At 37.9% G+C, this 26,182-nt stretch overlaps 1 long non-coding RNA gene across 1 annotated transcript; it reads right to left on the bottom strand.

The window, feature by feature from the left end:
- Positions 1-2,772: 2,772 nt before the first annotated feature.
- On the bottom strand, positions 2,773-26,182 carry LOC148012524 (uncharacterized). The gene is made up of 6 exons (XR_015689155.1): positions 25,937-26,182; positions 25,011-25,126; positions 12,886-13,230; positions 12,478-12,810; positions 3,092-3,279; positions 2,773-2,906 (listed from the first exon to the last, which is right to left on the bottom strand). It is a non-coding gene; the product is annotated as an uncharacterized LOC148012524 (long non-coding RNA).

Genomic DNA, 26,182 nt, shown 5'->3' with positions numbered 1-26,182 from the left:
TACAATTTTATTTACCTATATTAGGATTTGCTACCTTTTCTTAATGCACGTTCAACCTGTGTATGACTAAGCAATGGAAAATTATCGAGGATGTGCATACTATGCAATGTGATTTGTTTTTCATTAAAATGAATGAATGCGTGGAATAATCTATATCAGGATTATATTGATGACGCCAAGGCATTCCAAAGATAATGTCATTAGATTACAGAGACACAACTAAGAAATTTTTACGTTCAGCATAATCATCAATTTTAATTTCTAAGTCATGCACTTCTTGTGTTCCATTGTATCTAGTGCATAAGAATGCAGTCTTGATGCGATAATGAGTAAAAACGATATGTAAATTTAATTCTTTGACCAATTTTACAAAAATAAAATTGTATGTGTTTCCGTCATCATGTAAAACAGTCTTTTCTTTACCATACACAAAACATTTCATCGTTAATAAAGAATGGGGATTTGACATACTTGGTAAAGTATTTGAAGTAGTGCCAATATCGTTATCGTCTTCCGTGAAATCTGAAATTTCTTAATGGTGTTCACCTTCAATCGCTCCCAAATAGTTGATGTGAATAGTTAGCTTTTTGGATTGACAATTAACCACTAGATGTCCAGGTTGATGGCACTTATAGCACACTATGGATTTCACTTTATAAACATTATTGGTAATAGCAAGAAGTTTAGGAATGTTGGGATTTGGCTGGAAAGATGGCTTAGGATTTGGATTTGTGTTTGATGGTAAAGCAGGGGTCGGTCCAAGATTTACGGAATGAAGATGGAACAAAGCAGTTTTGATTAAATTTTCGAAAGCTGGAATTGAATTGCTTTGTATTGAGTTTACCATTATTTGAGAATTGTTGTGGTCGCTTCTCTCGTCCTCGAATTTTTTCTTAAGTATCATGGGCCAAGGAAATCGCATCCTCGAGAGTCTTTGGCTTGAACATGTTCACTTCCGCATAGAAGTGACCAAGCAAACGAGACATAAACTTGTGCTTATGGGTTGCCTCTCAGGTACATCTTCAAGCATTCGAAGTTGCAATAAGGCATTCTAGAAACGCTCAGTATATTGTGAAATAGGCTCGCGATCTCTTTTTTGCAGAAGATTTCATTGTTTGATTACTTTTTGTGGAATTGAGGTGGAATAAAATTTTGTAAAAATTTCTTTTGAAAAGTCTCCCAAGTAGTAGGATAATCAATGCTTTTCCGGACAACAGTCCACCATAGCGATGCTCTATTCACTAAATGATTAATGACACACTTAATTTTTTCTTTTTTGGCATACTGTTCTTCATAGAAATAATCATCAAACTAACTGATAAAAGCAAGAAGAGTCTTTCCATCATGTAACCCATTGAAAGTACGAAATTTGAAATTTCTTTTACTTATCTTGGCTTCTTTCTGAATAGATTGTGCTTCAAGTGTCACATCAATCGTGTGTCGTATAATATCTTCAAGTTGCGGTCCATCTTGATCGGCAGTAGTTCGTTGAAGAGTGGCTAATTGGGATTGCAAAGTTTGACGTGCTCTTCGTTCCTCTTGAAGCTACATCATAATTATATTTAATTTTTGCTCCATCGTTGGTTCGAATAAATCACCTTTGGCCATAAAATCTTCCATATTTTGATCGGTCATCCTACAAAATTTTAATCAACCTCATACACTCGAAATCCTGTTAGCATGATGAGCATAGCTCAAAGTCGGGTTTACAAGGCTTGCTCTATTTTTTTAATGGTTTTTTAGTCATCTTTCTTCTTTGCGGACTTGAAAGTTGTTGAAATCCTTCTTCGACGAATTATTTGCCCATGAAGACTGCCGTATAGCAATCTATTCATTGGAGATTATCCTTGTTACATCACGAGTGTGAACAAAGGCTTGCAGGGAGGTTGAAACGAATTCGGTTTAGACTGAATGTAAATGTCCACTAAGAGAAAATTGAAACTTGAAGGTTTTAAGCCTTAGTAGCTTAAAAGAAAGTTAAGCTTTAATCAACCGTTTTGCTGACGACCAAGATAAGAAGATGTCGTCGATGGATTCAGCGGCGATCAGTACATGCTGCCGCCGCAGACGATTGATTTGTGGAGCTTAAGCTTTTATAATAAATATTTTTAACCTTTTAACCTCCAATTAACCAAGATTTGACTTATCTTCTTCTGAGAGAAAAAAACGACTTGATGAAGGAGCTTGAGAAGCGGTTCTTCACCGTCAGAGACTGGTCCTTCATGATCCAACAGCATAGCAGGGGGTTCTTTACTATCAAAAACACACTGGTATTGACGGATTGTCACGAGACTAACTATAGAGCTTGTTTATTCCAGGAGCTTCGCCTTCGCACAAGATGGTAAGCAATTGGAAGCCCTCGATCTTAGCTTCGCTCTAATACCACTAGTGCACAAATCAGATGCCGCATGCGTACATAGCAAGTGTCGGAAGGTCCCCAAGAACAAATAACTCTACTTTAAGCTCAAAATCCAAGAGAATAGACTTGCACGACATGAAGCTAAAAGACCAATTGAGTCCCCCCATGCCTTGTGTGAGCGCTCCATAAAGCATGTATTTAATATTTTATTCATCTCCAAGCTCAAAAATAGGCCAATTTTACCATTAGCATGCTTTAGCTTTTGTGTTTGCTTTTGTCCAAATAAAGAATAAAGCAGTTGGGTGGCCCAAGAGTCGGGCAGTGCCCAAATACAATGTCCAATAATGAATATTTAAACCGTGCACCTATGCGCATACAAAATAATAAATATATATCAAGCGCTTTAATAAATAAGCACGTCAAAATAAATATTGGTGTCACGCTTGAGACGTACACCCATAAAAAATGATAATTTCTTCCAAATAACTTGAAGACATGCTATCGCCCAGTGCTTCCCAGCGCCACCGCTGCCTGCTTTACACATTAACTGAAACATTCACAATTGTTAGAAAATAATAAAATTAAACCGACAGAAGTGAATGCCTAGCAGTCTTCAGCTACAAAATAAATAAATAGGTTGGAACTATGTCCTAATCTTAATTTAATACGAGTGTGCACTCAAAACTCATAAGCATCCATTAATTTAAATATGTATTTTGCGAAATCACCCACTTGCACATTAAATTAATGTGACACTCGAAAAGGATAGGCGTTCCCGTCAACTTTTTGCACAAAGAATCCACCTTCTGTACGAGCCATTGTGTACGAGCCCCATCAAATAAATATAATTTTACGGAATCCACCGCAAAACCTCATGGAATTCACCGTGGTCTCACGGAATCCACCGTGGAATATGCCTCCTAACATCAAATTGGATATTTAAAGCCATTATTATGTGGAAATAGAAAGTATGATATTATAATAAGCATGTGTTTGGTGGTTGCATCATGTTATACTCATACATTTGAAAGCAAACTGAATATCACCATTATCCCTAAATTTGTGCTTCGTTTTGTCATTTTTTCACTCTTGTAGTCGTGAGCCGATTTTTAAGGGGATAGTTAAATAGATATGTTGCACATGTTTATATTTAAAATCATTAAACATAGTTTTCAAGATAAATAATTCTAAAAATTGGGAAGCATCATCGGGTTATGTTTTAATGTGATGAAAGGTTTTCAAACTGTTGTACCATAGGTCGAGGGTTCAAATCCATGCCTCCTAGGGTTCATGCATTTGTGATTTGGGTTTTAATATTTGTCATTTAGGTTCCTAGCCTTAGGCTCAAAGTTTTTTAAGGGGCATCGATAATGTTACCAGTGCCTCCTAATCACCTGTCCAAAATGAGAAGAGACCGGCAGGTTATTCATTCACAACCACTACCATCTCTCATTAGATTCATGTACTGAGTTACAGATTTGTTCTCCCTCCCTACATTGTATCTCCATAAATGTATCACCATCCTAGTCAAAGTAATGATGCATAGGATTATTCCCAAGTGGATCACTCAAATCTAACTACCCTAGGGACTCTATCTCCTCCTCCTGATGATCAATTTGTATATTTGCTAAATAACAAAAACATTTACAATCTTTGGAAATGATCTAAGATTAGGTTATTTGATGCTCTTACCAATATGGAGCCAAGACCTTTCTAGCCTCCCAAAAGCGCACTCGATGACTATATGTGTAGAAATTGCATACAGTTATAGATGTGTCTTTTGTCTGTAGTGAGCTTGTCCTTCTTGAAAGGCGTAATGAGCCAAGGAAGGAGAGGGTAGCCTCCATCAATGATAACAAACTCTCTTATGTGTAGTTCAATGAATTCAAAGGGAGCATCAATCAATCAATCTAGCTTGTCTATGGCACAACATGAAGAAAGTAGAGCTCCACAACACCCTTACATCATGCACAGATTGAGGCCACTCAATGTTCACGTAAACAAAATGCATATTGGTATCCATAATACCTTGTATAATTATGCTATAGTAGCCATATCAATTGCACCACTCAATGCCACTCTCTAGTGGAGGAAAATCTAATTTTAAATGGATTATATCAATTGCACCACAATAGCTTGGAAATCCATGTAGTGACTCGAAGCCTTATTTTACCTCACTCAACTTGGATTCTATTTGAGGCCACTAGATCAGGTTTCAATCACATCGCGACCCAATCGTGCATCAACGCGAATGACAAATTTGAAGACAATAGACCGACTATAACCAAAATGGTCATATACATCAGTGTAATGCATCCTTGATGCGAGATGAAGCACTGCTATTGCTACCTTGCACAACATAGAACACTCTTCTAAGAACCTTCGAAAGAGTGAAAGGGATGTGGCCTTATTGTAGATCATATCAAATAAGTGTGCACACATGCAATCTGGCGTTTAATGGTATCTAACGCCAATCTGATGGTCAAAAATGATGCAAACACACTTGGGAATGGAAGTTTCCTAGCCAATTTAATTATTGGCTAGCCAAATTATTTTTCAAGGCATCGAAATAATTATTAGATTAATTTTCATTATTTAAAGAGTGAAAATTAATATTTAATTATGGATAATGCTGGAAAAACCATTTGGGAAGGCTTCCACTTGTCAAAAATGCCCATGCAAGTCTGAAAAATGTCTTTAGAGGCTGAAGAGAGGCATTTTTAGTGGATTCAGTAGCCTACAAGAGGGAGGGAAGAGATGTTGTTGGTTTGATTTGCAGCCACTAGAGGGTTCTGAGGTAGCTAGGGGCAAGAGAAGACCAATCAACAACAGGTGATGGCATCTACAGGTTGTTAAGAAAGGGCAGCAACAATAAATGACTGATTTTCTTTAGTTCTTTGCATCTACAAGTTGTTGTGGCAGGACAACAGCTGCATTTGATTGATTTTCAATCATTCTTGGCGATAAAACTCTGGCTTTTCTCTCTCTATAGCCTTCTCTCTCATCTTCTAGCCATTTCACAGCCTTGATCTGAAGATCTCAGCATTTGGACTCTTAGAGGTTGAGAAATTGCAAATTTCTCTGATGCAAACCCTAATTTACAGTAGAAATCAGGGTTTAGCAGTTGCCTCGAGAAGCGTGCCAAAAATTGGAAGCCCCAAGACTTGGATTTTTGAGGGCTAAAGGTGAATTTCAGCTAAATTCAAGTGGAGGACTAGCCAGCCATTAAATTTGGGGCATTTCCATCGTCTATGAAGTGGGCAAAGGCCAATTAAGTGCCCGAATCAAGGGGCAAATCAGATTGAAGACTTGCTAGTCACTTTGACAACAAGGGGAGTTTGGATTGCGAAGGGGATTGGGAGAATCCCATTGTAAATCAACTTTTTCTTCAATAAAGCTTAAGAAATACTAAAAGGGATGCCAATTTTGGGGCCAATCGGGTGTGCATTGTCCCAGATCAGTAGGTAAATTTGTATTTTCAGATTTGCATTAATTGTTTGTTGCTATAAGTAAGTTGTAGTTAGAGATTTACCACCCATCCACGGAAGTAAGGCTGGTTATATACACCAATTTGGAAGCATCGCAAAGCAGGTTTGTGCATCCCACACCTTTTGTAGAGAGAGCAATCGACCTTATCATGTCTTGTAGAGGTTAAATGCCTCGTAAAACCAGCATACACACTGGCATATTCAAAGAAAATAAACCAAACAAGCTCTACACCTTACTGAGATTCACAAGAAACACAATTGAATGAAGAAATAGTTTTGTGTTGAATTCTCTTATACCCAAGACAACATGTTTGCTATGCATATTTCATGGCCACCGGAGTTTACATAGAGCATGTATTGTTTTCCTAAAACACGTCTACATCCCTGTGCTCAATAGGAATTCATTGTCTAGGACCATAGACTTGCTTTGGATATTGCAAAGCACTCATTGTTAAGATTCCAAAGTGTGCCTCCAATACAATACTTTTGATGCATAACGTCGCAAGCACAACATAGTATATTCTGCATACAAAGCTTGCATCGCATGCAATTGTGTAGCTTGTGGGTACCAAACTTCATAGAAGTTCACACTCTCCCTACATTGTTTGCACAACGATCGTGATATACGAACATTGTTTTTGTTTCTTCAAACCTATAGGTTTTTTCGATGTCAACTCACAACAGTTTGTTCTATTCATAGCATATTAATCATGCACATGTCATTTGCAGAGAAGTAGACTGTTGTTTGTTGCGTCAGCCGCTACATCCACAAATTGGAGCACTTATGGCATGCTGGAGAGAATGCAACATGACACTATTGAGAAGACTCCTAATAATCCAGTCCATTATCTCAAAATTGACACATCATGGGAAGGCTTGCAAGAAAGAGTATCACAAATGTCAGCACAAGAATGGATCAACAAGGAAGATAGTCTCATGGAGGAATACATTCATCCAATTCTGAATGTTTTTTGGGGCATGGTTGCTTCTATTTGATGGCAGCCAAGGTTTTAATTTAACTATGGTGGACACACCCCACACTGGTACATAAAACCAAGATCTTCAATTCATTGGTGAAATCACTTTATGTTCTATGCTCGAGAAAAAGACATGCATGGGAGGGAGTTGTTCAAGCTACCATATCACATTTTCACATCCCTTTGCAACCTTCTTCACACGGACTTTTTAGCAAGGTAACATTCTTGCACTCCTTCATAACATGCCATGCCAAATTTTTAGTGTGAAAAAGAAAGTTGCTATTGTCATTATGCTTCTTGCCTTAGGGAACACCCATGCACATGTGCAAACACTTTTGGATGTGGCCGTTCAATAGTGACTGAATTTTTGCACAAGTTTGTGGAAGCCATTATGCAATACAACCATAAGATAATATGATGTCCTTCAATAAAAAATGAGATTACTGAAGTAAAAGATGGCTTCAAATTGTTTTGTGGCTTGCCAAACAACTATGGTGCAATTGATTGCACACACATCAACATGATACTCCCCCCAAATGAAAATGGTACTCCTTGGTTCGATCAATACTCCAACTATAGTATGATCATCCAAGGCACATGTGATTCACACATGAAATTCTTAGATATCAATGTTGGATGGCTAAACACAACAAATGACAAGTGTGTGCTCCAGAACTCTAGTTTCTACCAACTTTGTCAAGGCCACCAATGCTTATCAAGGAAACTAATAGACTACCCAATACTTGTCATTCCAAAATACATAGTTGATGACTAAGTCTTTATGTTGTTGCTTTGGTTGATGACATCGTTTCCTCATGCAATGCTAGATAATCCCCGCATTGTTCGATATAACTTCATGCGGTCATCCACTTGTATTATAGCCGAGAGAGCCTTGCTTGAAGGGCACATGGAAGATGTTGGAGGGGAGACTCTCATCTCCTAATGTTGATTTCCTTCCACCTTTGATAAGTGCATGTGCAATTTTGCACAATCTATTTCGATAGATGTTTCAAATGAGCCAATGGCACTCAATGACAATCCTATTGATATAAATGCTCCTCTTGTGGAATATCAATTTGCTAATCTTGCATTTGTAAGAAGTTGGGAAGATGATATGTTTAGTGTGGAATTATTAATAATACCTTGTCACATTGACACAAGTATAAAAGGGAGAGACATGTAAATTTTCACATCTTTTAAACATTGATACATTTACTGTCTCTTGACTCACCTCCTTGTTCAAAGCTTCTATGGCTTCTCTCTCTTGTTTCTTATCTTTCTCTCTCCATATCACTTCTTTCTCTCGTGTCTTAGTTCTCTCCTCAACAAGTGGTATAAGAGCAGCTTAAGATTTTGGTTTATTTCATTTTCTCATTTCAATCATATTTTCTCTAATTTTCCACCATTAAATCTTGGATAGTAGGTATGAGCCACATGGTAGATACTTCTACTTGAAGCAAACACTAATCTTGGAGATTTGACAAAGATCTTGGAGAGATTTGGCCAAACCATGGCTAAAATGGCAAGTCTATGCATCCATTACGAGCTAAATTGAGGTAACTTGGTCAAATAGAAGTTAATTGAACTTGGAAGAGGAACAAACTGTGGTTCCTTTTCAAAGAGAGGGTTCTCTTTCCCTTTCTTGGAACTTTCCTACATGTTCAATGGATTTTTTAGCCAAGATCTCTTCTTACCACACAAATTTGAGACTACAAACTTCATTCAAGTTGAGAATCGGTTGCTTTAACTCACAAGCTTCAAGCCTACAACCATTGTGAAGGGATTAGTGGTTGTCCAGGTAGGCAAAATAGACCTGAAAATTGCATTGCAATTTTTAGGCTGATTCCTACTCAATCTCTCTCTTCCCTGACTGATTTACATCAAATCTTGGCTATTCCAATGTTCAACAAGTGAAATCCCTTAATAATCATCAAGATTTACACTCCATTCTTCATCTTCAAGCTCTCTTGAGACCCTAACTATGCAGTCCACGGACAACCATAAAATCTTCAGCTCAAGCTTCAATTTCTCTTCAATTTCTTGAAGATTCTTCATCATTTCAACCATGGGATTCATTTTAGTAAAGATTCTTGAAGAAATTGCAAGGATTGAGCAAGAATAGCCAAGGATTCAACTTCAAGAGCTTCTATGGAGTCAACATTTAGGGGAAACGTGTCCAATGCTTCAATATTAAGCTTCTAAAGTTTCAAGATTTCTTTAAGCATTAAATGCACAAGGATTGAATGTTATTTCAGCAACATTGAGCAATTGAAGGCTTCATCAAGCATTTGGGGATCATTCAAGTCTTCATCAAGCTAACAAGAGGTATTTCTCTTCAATTCCTAATCTCTCTCATTCATCCAATTGCTTGAGAGATTAAAGAATTGCTAAATTTTCATCAAACTTTAGTCCATCATTGGTTAAATCATCCCATTCATGAAATGCATTGATTACTTTATTCAAATAGTGAAATAGAAGCTCTTGCTTAAAGTTTCAGCATTACATTCAATCCCATTGATTAAACTCCAATTGATTGATTAGATTGCTTACTCTAATCCATTGATTTGCTGATGTTTGTTTGATTCATGGCAAACTCTATCATAATCCATTGTAAAGGGTAAGTCAGTAGTGAGTCACTGCGTGGTAAGACCCTCTCCCTATTCATTTCGCTAGACTCAATCCTCTTGCATTTTCTGGAAAGAGCTGAATGAAAATTTCAGTAATGCATATCATGCTAATTGATTAGAGTAGCATATCACTATCATATTGATATTCCCACCGAGGAAAAAGGTGGATGCTGGGCGAGATAGACAATAGAGAGGTGACCCTCCCCCACTATTAAAGATACCAAAGGTGTACAACCAACCAACCCGAGGGGAACTTTTCCCACCTCCCAGTGATTCAGAGCCCGTCTAGGGAGCCTGTCTTGCAGTTTTATCCCTCACACAGATACAACAAGTGGAGAATCAAAGATTGAAGGACTCTCAAAGACTCAAGTACCTTGAAGATCAAAACAGGGTAAAACAAGGATTTTACAGGACACTATAGGGTATATACAGGTCATTACAGGTACCATCTTCATCATTGAAGTACAAGTGCAATCCTAAAGGTTACCCATAGGTTCTATCTAGCTCTCCATAAGGTATGGAAGCTCTTAGCTACTACCATTTTTCTCTCACAAGTGGAAACATGATACTTACAGGTTCAAACATTGTGTAAGCCTAGACAGTTTAGCCTCAAAGATTTAGTTTCAGAATTTTCTATCTTAAACTTGTTATGATATGCTATAGCTCATCTTGAAGAGAACATCGTTGGATCTATTTTGAATCAAAAATTTTGGGAATACGAGTTTTCTAGCTCAAGTTATAGCCAATTTTTTTATAAGGGATACTACAGGCGTGCACTACTATGGAAGTTCAGAAGGGAAAGAGTAAGGCCCAGGATAAATATACTTAGAAAATCAGAGATTCAATGCCGAAAAATACACCTCAAGAGAGACTTAAAGAGCCTCAAGTGCAAGGAGAAATTAGTGCACTTAATAATACCATGTGTGAACATGAGAGTAGGCATGCTCAAAGGTATATGGAGCTACCATCTAGAGTTGAAGAGATGGTATTGTCTACTAATCAAACGAAGTCATTCATTAATTGAGAAGTTGGTGGATTCCACTACCCAAACAAAGGCTTCAATTGACAAATTAGTAGAATCCAATGCTCAAATAATGACTCGATTCTTTCAATGAATACAAATGCAAATGGAAACCAAGGAAGCTAGGGAGAAAGCTCAATCAAATAGTGATCCGTCAGTCCCACTTCATCCACCTAATCAAAATGGCCAAATTCAAGGAATCATTGGACAAGGGTGCATTTTCAATAGTCAATATGAAGTAGGAGAGAATTCACAAAGGCATGATGACTATTTAGGTAATATGAATGGTACTAATCCCCAAGCTTATGGACTGAATCCTCAACTTTCTAGAGATCCTCTACTATCGAGAAGGTTTTACACTAGTTTTCAACCATGTTCTGGAAGAGTACCATCTCATTTTGGAGGTTCAATGCCTACTAATCATGAGTAGTCTATTCTAGGACGACAACCTTTTCATGAAAAGGAGTTGAAGGATAAAATCATTTTGGCAAAGTACAATGGACAATCATCTTCACCATCGAATCTAGAGGAATGGATTTCAAAATTAGAATCCTATTTTGATATATTCCCTAGAACTTATGATATGAATATTTGTTTTGCATCATTACATTTCGAAGGGTTTGCACATACTTGGTGGAGATACATTAAGAAAGAGAACATACTAGTAGAGAGTTAGAATGCATTCAAGACAATCATGGCTGAAGTCTTTGTCTCTCCTTTTGAAAAAGAGAATTTGGCACGAAGATTGTATGGATTAGAGCAAAGATGCCTAAGTGTACAGGATTATACAAACCAATTTCTCAACCTTACCATGTATATAGAGAGCATTCATGATAAAGCTAAAATCCACGAGTATATGTATAGTTTAGAACCTTCTTTATTAGCTGATGTTATGCCGCAAAACCCCACCAATCTTTTCAAAGCTATTGAGCTTATGAAATGTTATGGAAGGAAATATAGAAAAGAGTCTTTATTTCAACCTAGTTATGGACAGCCAAGGACTGTTTTAAAACAGGGACAAGTTAGTGATGTTTATGGTAGCAATCATGCACCAAGTGGGAGCTTAAGAATGCCAACTTATCCATTGTTCAACGCTTCTAAACCTCAAGGCAATTTCAGGACAGTAAATAGTCCAAGAATGGATTTTAAACAAGGAGACAACAAGTTTAGATCTACTTCAGCCAATGTTAATCCAAAGTCTATTCCTATAGATCTCTACAAAGAAAGGAAAGAAAAAGGCTTCTATTTAAAATGTAGGGAGAAGTATATAGTTGATTGTACAACAAAGTATGTATACAAGAATGTAAAAGCCAAGGTCTATAGTATATTAGTCTTTGAATACTTTGAGGATGACAATGATGAGGCCAATGCATTTGTGACTACCACTGAAAATGAGAATGTTGAGGAGGAAGCTAGGCAAGAACGCTTTTATGATCTTGCCGACATCTTTCCTTTTGATCCGGGTGGTAGTATTCCTTTTGATCCGGGAGGAATTCATGATAAGCCACATACTACCACTAATTGTTCTTTTTTCATGGATGCTTGGATAGGTTCTAAGAGCCCTAATACACTTCGTATGAAGGGTAATATTCATGGGAATGATGTATTTATCCTGATAGACAATGGCAGGACACACAGTTTTGTGAATATGTCAATTGTATATAGATTGAAATGTCTTTCCACTAATTTACAATAGCCCATAAGAGTTCAAATAGAAAATGGTGAAGAAGAAATTGACACTCAAATATGCCCACAGATTTCTTTACAAAGCTAGCTGAAAATTATGAAGCAAAAGTAAACCTCATTACTTTGAAAATGGGACCCATAGATGTTGTACTTAGATGTGATTGGCTGATGACCTTAGGAAATATTACTATGGATTTCTCACAGTTGTATATGGAGTTTATCTTTGATGGATAGGCTATCCATTTATAAGGAATCTCTGGTATATCTGATTTTCAACTTATCACCATTCAACAACTCAAACAACACAAGAGGCACTCACAGATTTTTGTTTTGCACCTGAATAAAGAGGTTGAAGATCGGTCCAAAATTCAACAAATCCTCCATTTTTTAAGACGGGTAGTCTCTTCTCTTCAGGCTTAATAGGAGATGTATCAAACTTCATAAGAGAAAGTATTGGCATTCCTTTCTTTTTTGAGTTTACCATACTAGTCTTTGTAGACGACTTGCATTGGCCCTTGCCATTGACCTTACCCTTAGTTGAAGATTTCTATGGAGGGGAGTCAAGATTGATTTGTGTGATTTCCCTATCCAAAATCAACTCAATTCACCACTTCCTTATCCACCATATATATGAGTTAGGGCAATCACGACACTGCAAGAATAAAAGTAATAAGTAGGTAAACTAATAAGGGTCCCTAAAAAAGTAAACAATATGAAACAAACTTACATTCAACCCATCTATCTTGAGTATCTTTGAATCTATTGTCTTATAGACATTTGAAATCACTCTCCATCCATAAGTATGTGCATCATCTTGCAATGGACTTCTTGTTGGAGAAAGTTGTACACTTTTCTAGGATCATCAATATCATCATACATGGTGTCCAAGAAGGAAGACATGAGGCTGTCAACGTTGTAAATGGAAACTTCTAACTAAAATGAATAATTAATAAAAAAGCAAGCAATATTCCATTCAATACACATTTTTTCTTGGCCATGAATACCACTTAGAGAGTTCATGAGGATAATTTCTCTTGTGAGTACGTCGATATATATAAGACTCCAATGTCCTCTACAAAGCAAAAAGTTAGTAAGAAATAAATACAACAATAAAGAAGTATATGCTAACCCCTCTAGAAAATTGTATACATTTCAATGTAAGGAAAAAATATATGGTAGTTTGTGATGGAATCAAAATATCTGAAAAACATTATTATGTTTAAACTAGATCTAAAAAATAATTTCACAAATAAGAGTGGATCAATAATAAATATACTTTTAGAGATATCTAGGATAAGAGAAGCAATCAATATCCTAAAGCCAATAGCAAAAACACAAGAATGGGAGTATAGAGATTTATTTGAAATACCTACTTCATTACTTCCTAAGAAAGCAATGGATCACCCTATCAATTTGGAGCCAAACTCAAAGCCAATCAATAAGCCACCCTGAATATGTAGCCAGGAAAATCAAGGAGCTTCTAGAGATGGGGTTCATTGAACCTAGTTCTTTACTTTATGCATCTCCAGTCTTATTAGTGGAGAAGAAAAATGAATCCTTTTTAGATGTGTATTGACTACATGGATCTAAACAAGATCACTGTGAAGAGTAGGTATCCAGTACCCATAGTTGATGATTTTCTTGATAAGCTCAAGGAGGCTAGATTCTTTACCAAGAATGACTTGAGGTCAGGGCATCATTAGATCCATATGGAAGAGGGTGATATAGTTAACCCTACCTTTAGGACTAATCTAGGGCAATACCATTTTCTAGTGATGTCATTTGGGCTTACTAACCAATTACTTTCCAGAGTCTAATGAACAAGATTTTGTAGCCTTTCCTCTTTTATTTTGTCCTAGTCTTCTTTGATGACATATTGATTTATAGCAAGACTCTATAGGACCACTTATCACATATGAGGAAGGTTTTTGATGTATTGAGAAATCAAAAACTCTTTGTTAAGGAGAAGAAGTGCTCCTTCATGCAGAGCGAGGTGAAGTACTTGGCCCATATTGTCAATGAAAAGAGAATACAAGCTGACCCTAAGAAGGTGCAGTGTATTAAAGATTGGCCAACACCTACTACTACTTCTTCACTTAGAGGGTTTCTTGGTCTATCCTCATTTTATCGCTAATTCATTAAGCATTATACAACTATTGTAGCTCCTTTGACTAACAGGTTGAATAAGAAAGCCTTCTTTTGAGATGCGCTTGCAGATAGTAGCGTCAACCAATTAAAGGAACTCCTTACTTCTGCTTCTATTTTAGTATGCCTGGATTTTTTGAAAGAGTTTACCATATAATATGATGCCAATGGCCGTGGCATAAGGGTTTTTTTGTTACAAAAGCATGTAGTTATTGCCTTTCAAACTCCCAAGCTTACATATAAGAAAATAGCTCTGAATGTCTATGACCAAGAGATGTTGGCTATATTACATGAGATAAAAAAGTGGCACCATTATTTGTATGGGAGTTGATTTAGCGTTTAAAGTGATCATAAGGTTCCAAAGTATTTTCTCACTTGATCCAATCTTACTCCTAAATAGTGTGCGTGGATAGCTACTCTGTAAAATTACGCTTTTTCCATCACTCATACGAGGGGCAAAGACAATATAGTATCTAACTTTCTTTCTCGCATGTGGGCATATAAAGTTTTAACTATGACTGAGCTACATAGTGACTCGATTGAAGAATTACAAGAAGCCTATATTTTGGATGATAAGATCAGCCATGTTTTTGAGAAATTACAGCAAGTTCTAACGGACAAAAACTCACATTATCAACTTAAAAATGGCCTAATCTAGTTAAATGGCAAGATTATTGTTCCCTCTACTTCTTTTTTACAAAAAATTATAGAAAGGTTACATTTTTCTTCTTTAGGTAGATATTTTGAAGTTTTTAAAACCTATAATAAGATCACAAAAAGATTTTATTGGAAAGGACTGTGGAAAGATGTTAAGGATTTTGTTATGAAGTGTATGCTTTGTCAGCAAAATAAAGAGAGCACCCATAAGCCAGGTGGTTTGTTGCAGCCACTACCTATTCCTGAGGACAAGTGAATGCACATTACCATGGACTTCATTATTGGTTTTCTTACTACCAAAAGGGGATGGAATAGTATCTATGTGGTGGTGGATAGACTCACCAAGACACAATTCACTGCTTCACAAGTGGCTAATAAGTTTATGGAGCAGATATTTTGATTACATGGATTACCATAGGTGATTGTACATGACAAAGACTCAAAGTTCATGAGTAACTTTTTGCAAATGGTATTCAACTCCATGAGCACTGAATGGGCTCCTTCTATAGCCTATCATCCATAGACTGATGGCCAAACAGAAAGGGTAAACAAGTGGTTGGAGACTTATCTTCGCCATTTCTATCATGATGTGCAATATATGTGGGATTCTTGGTTGCGGGTTGAGTTTGCCTATAATAACTCCACTTGTGCCAATATCAAAGTTTCACCCTTTAAGGCTATGTATGATTATAAGGTGCCCTTACCCATAGTCATTTGCAATGAGAGAATCAATCCTCATGGAAAAGAAGAATTGGAAAGAATAAAAACCCTTCTTCACCAATGTGAGACGAATCTTAGGAAGGCCCAAGATCAGGTGAATATGTATTCAGATGAGAAGAGATGACCCTTAGAGTTCCAAGAAGGAGAGTTAGTTTTGTTGAAAGTGCCCAAGTATCGTTACTCTATCTTAAAGGATGGATCCAGTAACAAAGTTGCTCACAAGTTTTATGGACCTTATAGGACCTTGAAGCGCATTGGAGACTTGGCATATAGATTGGAACTACCCTCTTTCACTAAGATTCATAATGTATTCCATGTTAGTCAGCTCAAGCCTTTCTATGGTGCTCCTGTGGATATAGTTGATGAGTTGCCACCTATAGATGAAGAAGGTCTTATTCAGTATATCCTTGAGGCTATCATAAGTCAACATGATAAAAAGTTTCACTCTCATTCTATCATTGAATATTTGATTAGATGGAGAGGTTTACCACTTGAAGAAGCTTCTTGGAAACCCAAATCTATATAAGATGAGTTTTCTTATCTATGAGATACATTGGTGGCTGAAGCATAATTACTGTGGAGCCAATTATGGTACAAACAAGGTCTTGACAGCAGTCTGTTTTAGAACAGTTTTTATTGTGCCAATTTTTCATAAATATGATACCTATAGAGAATCAAAGTATTCTTCAAGAGCTACATTTTGACATGTGATACACTTCATTTGGATACTTCTACCAAAAGTTATGGTAGATTTAGTTCAATAGGATCTGTTTTTACAACAAGTTGTCTTCTTCACTTTGAGTCTATTTCTTGAAGACTTAAAGGCTTAAAACTGTTTTGAAGAACTCAGGATCGTGTATATAGTTGAGGCTTACTTTTATGTTTTCATTCCAGTCCATATGTCTTCAGTCTTTTATTCATTTTCATACTTTATATAGCTGAAAATAGAGTAGTACTCTATTTCATCCATCCTTTCCAACTCTTGTAAGTTTGTTTTTGTGGGTAAAAACCTTTGGGACAGGATGGATTCTAAGAAGTTGGAAAGAAGATACGTTTAGTGTGGAATTATTAATAATACATTGTCACACTGACCCAAGTATAAAAGAGAGAGACATGTAAATTTTCACATCTCTTAAACATTAATACATTTACTATCTCTTGTCTCACCTCCTTGTTCACAGCTTCTATGGCTTCTCTCTCTTCTTTCCTGTCTTTCTCTCTCCATTTCTAATATTTCTCTCTCCTCGTCACTTCTTTCTCTCTCCTCTGCTCATCTTTCTCTCACCTCTCAGTTCTCTCCTTGACAACATTGGATCTATCATGGGATGCTTTGATTGGCACAAGCATTTAGGATGACATTGTGAAGTACATATGCATGCTCGGTCTTTGACTAGCTACATCAGTTTGTAATTTGTTATTCTTACATATTTTTGTGATTCACAACTTGTTTTAAAAGTTTTTAAAAAAAATTACAACTCACTTAGTCTTGACATTGTTTCATTTCTTGTTCTAAAAGTGACAGAAATTTTTTGTGACCTGCTTAGTTTTGACATTGTTTCACTGGTTGTTCTAAAAGTGACAACAATTTTGCATGGCTCACTTTGTTTTGCCATTGTTTGTATTACTATTTCCATAAACCATAAACATTCCACATGACAAATGTTTGTCCTAATAAGACATGAATCTCATTGAATAAATGTTATAAATTGCAATCAAATAACACGGGTCATTCCATATGCCAAACATAAATAACATAACTACTGTCCAATATGGAATCATGTGCAAGGAGATGGTCCAATTGTCATTCATTGTGACAATATGAGCAACAATTGTGGCATGCACTACATGCTATCAACAAACTTGGATGAAATCTCTAAATTTTGGTGCTCTAAGTCCACCATCTCCCTATGTTGACGGGTCATGAGCCTCCATGACAGTGTCATGACGCTCTTTCTTTGATGTTTTTGCAAGCTCCATTGCTCTAGTCATGTCCTTTGTTGCTTCATTCAAACCCGTGAGTTGGTTGGTGTTTTCTCAAGACCTTGGCTTCTCTTTGAAGCCTCTACAAGCTATTGATTTATGGTGGATGTTGTAGATCTTGTAGGAAGGCCTGCATTTAAAAAAAAACTTATATGTAGTGAAATTGATGTACAAAAAGAGCATTCCACTCAGTTACATACCATTGCTTGTGTCTAAAATAGTGGCCACTAGGTTAATAATCCACTCTTGCCCAAACAACTCCCCCGTAAGGTTATAAATGTCCTTATTAAAGTTGTTATGGATGAACTTGTCCTCCTTGATTCTCTCAAGCACTATCATCGTTCAATAGTTATCTTTTCTAAAAGGAATGTTGTACTCCCAATATGCTATCTCCCTAGAACATAGGGACAATTTCTAGTCAACAAACATGCCATTCTCAGTGCAAATCCCTATGATATCCATCCATTGATCCTCTGTTGTCTTTATCTTCTAGCACAAATCACCAACCATATGCTTCTCATCATACCTTTTCTTACAATGCAGCAAAGTTATAGTGCTTCTCATGTCCCAATGATAGCGTCCACGAGTTGCCTTCTTCACCTGATTACTATTTTTCTTATTACCTTTTTTCCTTTCTCTACATCCACAACCTTGTGCTAGGGTTTCTAGTTAGGTAGGGGGATCCTCGTATGTAGCATCGTAAGTAGTTGGGGAAGTTAGAGATGGAAAGGGATCATTGGCCGAGCTTGTCTGCGGACCGTTCCTACTCAAAGGGGGATTAGCCTCCAATAGAGGCACAGGTGTAGGGATAGTTGGTGGTATTGTCAATGGTTGTATTTCTGGAGTCCCAATGCCGTGATCCCATATTGGCAAGCACCATTGCATGAAACCACCAAGGTATGTAGGGACTGTGAAGAAATATCGTAGCATAGAAATACAAATAACACCGTACCACAAAGCACAAAATGATAGAACACAGTTAGGGTTAGGATAACTCAGAGACAATGAAGACAAAGAATGAATGAAGTGATATGACTATTGAATATACAATGCTCATGCAACAAACATGCTATGTAGTGAATGAATATTATACCTCGAACTCCTATATCTCAAGGATTAGGGCAAGGATAATGAGGTAGAGAGTATGCATTAGTCTGAACGGATTCCAAATCACAGCAAAGCAACCTCTAGATCTCAAACACCATCAAAGGTAGCTAAGAAAGGCTGAATCTGATGCAAACGGCAGTGTAGGAGAGAAAAAGACTAAAACGCTGGCTGCAAGAGAGAAAACAGCAAATGCAGATTGCAGGAGAGAGAGAAAGAGAGAGAGACTAAAAACACAAGAAAAACCGGCATTAGCAATCAGCATGTTGAAATCAGCTCTAAATAGCATATGGGGTAGGCTGAAAACAGGTGCTAGACAATTGTAGACAGCAATGGCCAGCTTGGATCACAATGTCCTTTGTGTTTGGGGAGTAGGCAGCAAGCTAAAATACATGAATATGCAAAAACGAGATCAAGGTTGAATAAAGGGCAGCATATCTATTTATAGAAAGTTTGGGTCCTCCCAAGTGGGTTTGTGCTTATGGGATAGAGACACTCTCCAGAAACACATTTCTTTTAAAATAAACAAGGTTTCTTCTTTAATTAGGCATGTTTTTGGATTGTTTAAGTTAAGCTAATGATATTTTATCTCAACACTGTCTCTCAAGCCCAACAATAATGTCACGAGAAGTAGTGCCAAGTCTTTTTTTATAAAATATTTTACCCCAAGGCATCCCATCCCAAAGCAGCTAGAGCATCGAACAAAGAGTGTGCGTCGGCTATCCAATGGCCTACTAAGACTACAGAGATGATGGTTATCTTCTTACTAAGGAAGACCAAGTGATCGCCCCAGAGAGGTCAAGGCAGCGGACAAAGAGTGCACATCGGCTGTCCAGTGGCCTATCAAGTCCTGCAAAGGCAGATAAAATCAGCTATGGACTTTTTTTCTTTTGGAGGGCTTTGTAATTTTAATAGATTTAGCATTAAGTGAGGGTTTCAAATCAATTTTCATCTTATTGAGTATCCGTGCCCCAAACGAGAGAGTGATAAGAGATGGTCAGACCCAAGACCTATCCCTACCAATATTGGGTGTCGATGAAGAAGAAAAATGGCTAAAGTATGAATGACACAAATATAGCAAAGATATGAAGTAAGCAAAACAAGCAAGCAAGCTAGGGAAAAATGCCTTGGAAACTATCATATGCAATGCCATGAAGATGGTGGATCCAGAGTTAACCACTCCAAAATACCAAAAATGGATAAATGTGCATAGATGCATGTTTACATAAACAGAATGCCAATACATAGGGTAATGCAAAGGAAGATGCAAGATATCATACTTATGCAAAATGCAATGCAATGATGCCACTTGGATAGTGCCCTCGCAGGGAAATTGTTCACTTACCGAAGTATCCTTTTACAATCATGTCATCCTGATAGTGCGAATGAAGTTATAAATGTCCATAAGTACAATATAAAAGAATAAATTAATGAATGAATATCTAAAAATTGTAAGTATCTTCACTGTCACTATCAGGAGAAGTAGCCATTTTCTCTCAAATCGAAAGGAAAAGCAAGAGGGATCGAAAGTACCCTCTCTCCGGCAATCTAAAGAAGTAGGAGAGGGTGTACCCAAGCTGATCCTATGTAGAAGAACCAGCGAATTCACCGCTTGGGTCAAAATGTCTGTAAAATTGTTTGATGAAGGCACAAACTCTAGGCGGATAGTGCCTAGCGCAAGGTGCTCTTTGGAAAAGTGGAAGTGGACTTCCACATGCCGCGTCCATGGTGTGATAATCGGATTTCCCACAAGGGCAATGACACTCTAGTTGTCGCAGTAGACAAGGGTGGGAGAGTCACAAGGGAAGTAAGACATCGCCAAAAAGCTCCTCAAGTAGATGGCCTCGGTGGTGCCATCGAAGAGAGCCCTATACTCAACCTCGATCATGGAACCCACCATCGCCTCTTGCTTACAGCTAGACCAAGAAATGGGAGCCACGTCCAAGGTAAAGAGGTACCCACCATGGAAACATCGTGTATCAGGATCTCTTGCACAATCAAAATCAATGTACCCCTGCAAATATAAACCAGAACCATGAGTCCATAAGAATAAGTACACCACAAATAACGCAGCACACGAAGACATGCAATCCAATGTGACATCCTAGGTGCTGTGAAATACTTATTAAGAATGCTAAACTGAGTAGGCTAAGTCTGGCCTAGCATGAATTAACCAAAGAAGTTTCCCTACAACAGTAAGGAGATCAGCTTGGAGAGTGAGCTTTCCTATTTTATCATCAGGTGTATGTGTGTATGCATGACACTTGAAGACTCTAAAGTGGAATATGACAGGCCAAGAGCCAAAGAATGCCACGTACAGGATCTTCTAAGGAAAAGCCGTAGTTGGACACTGGTTGAGGATGTGCACCACAGTATTAGCAGTCTCAACCCAAAGGCACTCAAGGATCTCTGCTGCGCACAGGATAGAGCGTGCCATTTCCATGACTGTCCGGTTCCAACGCTCTACAACTCCGTTTTGAGAGGGGGAGTTGATAGAGATGAGCTAGCAAGAGATGCCATGCTGCTGTAGAAACTTGAAAAACTCATGGGAGATAAACTCACCACTACCGCTATCACTCCTCATGCAACCAACATGATGACCTGTTAGGTTATAAACCAACAACCCCCAAGTAGAGAAATATGTGAAAGCATCAAACTTATGCTTGAGGAAGTACACCCACATATATTGCAAATGATCATCCACTATCAAAAAGAAGTACAGTGCTCCGTTCAAGGTAGCAATGGATGTGGACCCACAAAGATTAATGTGAATCAATCTAAGAGGTGCCTTAGCTCTATGTGTAGACTGTTGAGGAAATGGAGTACGGTGTTGCTTCCCAAGCTGACATTCTCTACAGACATCTTGAGCTAGCTTCAAGCAAGGAAGGCTCTCAACCATCTCATGGCAAGATAACTCATAAAGAGATTCATAGCCAAGATGGCCTATGCAAAAATACCAAAGACGCTAATTATTCATAGGCTCCTGATATATGGATAATGCCTAAAAGCTATGGAACATGAAGCCCTTAGCTATCGGCTCAATAAGAAAATGGATCATGTGGTATAGGCCATTAGGTTGTGCCTCACCATGAGCAATCACTAAACCAATCTAAGAGTCAAGGACCTCGACTATGGTCATTCTAAAGAAAACTACTCACCCCAACCGACAAAGTTACTTAATAAATATAACAAGTTCAATCCACGGTGAGGGACATAGTATATTTTGTCCAGGGGAATACCCAAACTACAATGATCCCAAAAGTGTGAGGAAAAGGTGGAACACCACCCAGATGAGAAAGAGATGAGGTCCTAACGATTGTGCGTGAGTTTGAAAAACCCCCCGGTGTGATGAATGAAAACACATATGATCCTACATGAGAGGCAACATGCGGTGCACTTAATGGAGGGTGAAAGGATGTGGCAGCGGAATAAGAGGGTGGGATGGGAGAGAGATTAAATGGATTTGTGATAGGTGTAGATGTGAAAAATAATATGGACTCCTTTTGTCTATTAAATGCATTAAATTTAAATAATGCTGATGAAGATGCACCTACTTCATTTTGACCTTTGAAAATAAATTTGTTTGAAGGAAAAGAAGATGAAGGAGTACTCATAGTTTCTTATTTCAACTGCTTACCTAATCTTGAGTTCATAAAGAAATATATATCTTCCTCATTACTCTTAAACCAGAAGTTATTTTGCATATGTCTTTCATCATGAAAATCATCCATACCAATAGGAGAAGGGGAATCATCATTAACAGAATCTAAAATGGTAGACATACCTGTCACCGGAGAGAATAAGTATGTAAGTCAATGAAGTGTACTTTGTGCCACTTTTCACTTGCGGATGGCCATTCCTAAGTGGAGATTCCACCCTTCCTACATGGTCAGTAAATTGGTGCACCGAATCTAAAGGCTAAAATTTAGACTTACCTTCTATCTATTGTTGGGCTCTATGCATCAAAATGAGATCATACTCAGCTACAATGATTTCATGAGATTGTGGAACTCCATGATAATCCAATGTCTATTCGGCCATGTCGGAAGCTTGTGAAGCAAGTTGTGAGACCCACCCTGACTCGTTCCTTGATGGATTTAGCTCCGATGTGAGAAGCAATGCGTAAGTAGTATTCAAAGTCATCTGCCCTTTTGTTGTTCTTACTTCTTGTGTAGAGCTTTCAAATCAAGGCCTAGGTTTCTCTCAAAGAACACAGCTTTGATACCATGTGAAGAAATATCCTAACACAGAAACACAAATAACACCATGTGACAAAGCACAGACTAATAGAAGAACACAGTTAGGGTTAGGGTAACTCAGAGATAATGAACATAGAGAATGAATGAAGTGATATGGATATTGAATATACAATGCTCATGCAGCAAACGCACTATGTAGTGAATGAATATTGTACCTCGAACTCTTGTATCTCAAGGGTCATGGCAGGGATAATGAGCTAGAGAGTGTGTCCTACTTTGAACGGATCCTAAATCGCAGCAAGGTAGTCTCTGGATATTGAACACAAACAAACCCAACCAAGGAAGGCTAAATCTGATGTAGACAGCAATGCAAGAGAGAGAAAGACTAAAAACACAAGTGAGAAGAGAGAAATACTAAAAATGCTAATTGCAAGAGAGAGAAAACATCAAATACACACTGCATAAGAGAGAGAGACAAAATGTAGAAAAAACCAACAATAGCAGTCAGTATGTTGAAATTAGCTCTGAACAGTGTGTGGTAGGCTAGAAACTATTGTAGACAACAATGGCCAGCTTGGACCGCGATATCCTCCACATCCGAGGTGTGGGCAGCAAGCTGAAATACGTGAAATCTGCAAAAACGAGATTAAGGCTGAATGGAGGACAGCATACCTATTTATAGAAAGTTTGGGTCCTTCCAAGTGGGTTTGTGCTTATGGGATAGAGGCACTCTCTAGGAACACATTTCTTTTTAAATAAACAAGGTTTCTTCCTTAATTGAGCATGTACTATTGGGATTGTTTAAGTGAAGCTAACACATTTTTGGCTCAACAGGGACATGCATGGAGAACGTAGCGTACTGTATTTGGCTATCGAACACAATCTCATTGTCTTGAGAGTCTGTGTTGAGATCTACATCTACACAAGGTGTGATAGGGGACTGATAGCAATATTTGCTCTAAAAGGGGGCAAACCAAACAACACAAAGGGCATGCAAGGAAACATAGCAATATGTGTGTTTACAATGATGGCAAAATAGGTTTTAGGAAATGACATGCATGAATATTGTCACAAAATGCCATCTAGAATGCATTGCATAACATGTGTAATCAGAACGTAAGCTGAAATTGAATGAAGGTAGCCACCTTGGCTGGTCTATATTAATATGATGATAGCCACCGCACTAATTACACCACATTGAAAGAACAACATGGAAATCCGAAGATGAACAATTTCAGTTGATATATGCATATTCTAACAGACACAATAGATACATGGGCTTCAATGAGAACTGTTTGAAAATTGCTTCAACTCTACACAGTGCAATGAACAATGGAAGATACCTCACAAGCAGTAACAAAACATTTCTACAACGCACAATCCTGCATATTCAGCAACTGTAGCATCCTTAATTGCAAAGTCATGGGCGCTAATACTATCCTGTTGCTCCTCACTTTGAGGCCTTTTGAACTTTGATTCATGATAGGGCAATGTATATTCTATCCCACGCCATAATTCTCAGCATTGCAATTACAGAAATGCTTCCGCAATGGTTCACGAATATAAAAAGAGATGATTTTTCATAGACAAGAACATCATGACCAACATTTTCTTTATTCCATGAATGGTGTCAACAACGGCAAAGAAGACATGTAGAAATTTGCACACAAACTGTGCGATCCATTAAGCAAACATGACATTTCAGTAACTGTATTGCATGTTTGGAAGAAGCCAGTACAAACACATATCGATATTGTACCCAGAATGCCCATAACATCATTGCACTCCCAATTTAAGCCAACCCAACCCTGAATATGCAGAAATTTGCATACAAATTATGCAATCGATTTAGCAAATAAAGACATAATCCAATTCCGTGGTTTTTCAAAATGCATTGCGAACAAATTTCAAAATTGCTTCAGAAAAGCCCATTATAACATCATTGCAATCCCAAAGCAGGCGTGTTTGCTGCATGACCAGCACCGCCTCTTAATTTCCAAAAATTGGTGGTAAAGATATATGAAGTAGTGCATTGCAAGGTGCATACCTGGTCAACAGAGGAGAGAGACTTGATAGTTGTAGATGATGCGATCGTGCCTAGTTCGCGTCAAATTTTGGCATGCATGACCATAAGATAAGCTAATTACCAGTGGAATGCGAATTCTGCAAAACACACACAAATTGCTATAGTTTTATTGCTCGCAAGCACTGGAGACGTTTCACATTATTCGAAAAAAATTCATACCAAACAGGGCAGCTTCGCCCAGGTCACTGAAGTTAACGTAGACTAGCACATCAGAGACCGTGATGTCCACTCTATAACAATTGCAGAGCTGTGCAATTGATCCTAGGAATGAAGTAATGACATGAAGGGAATAGACATCAGCATTAGAAAGCAGAATTGATACAAAAGGGACACGAGAAATTTCCTACAATACCCCAAACCAGCAATCCAAGGATGATTTCGTAATTTATTTAATGCATGATTACATGCACGCCAGAAATTGTCATTGATTGAAAACCAATTGTATGTCAACGCAAGTACAGGGAACGGCAATTTCATGTTGCACTCAAATATGAAATGAGATTGGTGCACTCCATTAGTTACTCGAGACACAGCAAAATTGTGCAACTGACATGCGATTGTGAGGAAGACAAATCTCTCTCTGCATGCAACAATTGGGGATTTCTCACTAATTCTCACAAGATCCATCCATAAATGAAGCAAGAAATCTTCATAATTTGCGATCAATTTTCAAGGCAAACCAACAAGACAATGTGCCAATTTTCTGTGCAATATGCTCTCTGCACATGGAACATAGCTTGCATGGCATTAAAATTCATGTTTCATCTAGACGATCAGAGGCCTATGGGACTGAGGTAGAGAAATTGCGCCTCAGAAGGAAATGAAGAAACCCTACACCTACAACTGATATGCGAGCGATGCAAAGAGCGGAGAAGCACGAATCATACCTAATCTCGGATCCCAATGGGCACTCAAACCTAGCAAGGCAAAGGGCAATCGTGCATATTTATCGAGCGGCTACCGAAGGTGTCCACTGCATCGCAAGGGAGGGAGCAATCACGATTCACCACTGAGGGGGAAGGCCGCTGTCGAAGTAGTAGGGAGCATCTGATTTGAATTCACCGTCGCCAAGTTCGTTTCACCTGAACTAGGTAAATCTTGTTTCACCGGGTGAACTCTTCCACACGGTGAAA

Source organism: Lygodium microphyllum, chromosome 27, assembly GCF_053477565.2.
Source record: "Lygodium microphyllum isolate KBCC chromosome 27, Lygodium_microphyllum_v1.1.10, whole genome shotgun sequence".
NCBI lineage: Eukaryota > Viridiplantae > Streptophyta > Polypodiopsida > Schizaeales > Lygodiaceae > Lygodium > Lygodium microphyllum.
Note: the sequence above shows the minus strand (reverse complement) of the source record. Positions and strands in the feature narration are given on the sequence as shown.